The sequence below is a fragment of the Hemiscyllium ocellatum genome, assembly GCF_020745735.1.
Source record: "Hemiscyllium ocellatum isolate sHemOce1 chromosome 27 unlocalized genomic scaffold, sHemOce1.pat.X.cur. SUPER_27_unloc_2, whole genome shotgun sequence".
NCBI lineage: Eukaryota > Metazoa > Chordata > Chondrichthyes > Orectolobiformes > Hemiscylliidae > Hemiscyllium > Hemiscyllium ocellatum.
The window spans coordinates 1,346,112-1,347,340 of record NW_026867487.1 but is presented as its reverse complement, the minus strand read 5'-3'; positions in this window follow the sequence as shown (position 1 = coordinate 1,347,340).

Sequence of the window (1,229 nt, the reverse complement as noted above, 5' to 3'; positions counted from 1 at the left end):
CCTACGTCTGACGTCAGTGCGCACCTCACGGCCACGCCCCCTTCAGCGTCCCCTGACGTCAGCTCCCACTGCCGCGCCCCGCCCCGTTGACCTGCGTCTGACGTAATCGCGGGCTCCCTTAAAGGGTATAGTCTAAGAGATTTAATTGGAAGCACACTGGCTTTCGGAGCGATGCTCCTTCATCAGGTGATAGTGGAGGGCTCGATCCTAAAACACAGAATTTATAGCAAAAATTTGCAGTGTGATGTTACTGAAATTATACATTGAAAAATTGATTGTCTATTAAGCCTTTCATCTGTTAGAATACAGTAATAGTTTCGCTTCTTTCATGTGTAAATCACAAAACCTTTTTTTTAAAGTTGCATTCTCGGGTTAGCTGTTAACAATGTCCTACACACACACACTCTCACATACACACGGACATGGGTACACACAGACGCGCACATAGACACCCACACACATACCCTTACACACACACTCCCACCCTCATACATGCATCCCCTCACAGACTTCAGACACTACACTCACTACACACACACGCACACACACTTTCTCACACTCACAACCCCCACCCCAGACAGACAGACACACAGACAAAGACCCACATGCACACATATATTTTGTGGGATGAATTTGTACTTGCAGAGTTACATTGCATTTTGCTCAAAAACTGCATACATTCGTGTAGAACTCAGCTCAAAAACTGCATGACGCTATGTAAAACTCTGTTATCTCACTTATTAGATTAGAATCAATCTAAACATCAGGTCATAGACAGAGAACACAGGGGGCTAACACCTTCAACATATTGTCTAGCTATCACCATTTTTAACAGCTAACCCGAGAATGCAAGTTTAACAAAAAGGGTTTTGTGATTTACACATGAAAGAAGTGAAACTATCATTGTGTTCTAACAGATGAAAGGCTTAACAGACATTCAATTATTCAATATATAATTTCAGTTACATCACACTGCAAATTTTTGCGATAAATTATGTGTTACGATCGAGCCCGCCACAATCACCTGATGAAGGAGCGTCGCTCCGAAAGTTAGTGTGCTTCCAATTAAACCTGTTGGACTATAACCTGGTGTTGTGTGATTTTTAACTTTGTACACCCCAGTCCAACACCGGCGTCTCCAAATCATCCCTTAAAGGAACACCACCCATGTCGCGCCGCTGACAATATATACCTCCATCTTGGGTTGGGTTGGGTTGGGTGGGGTTGGT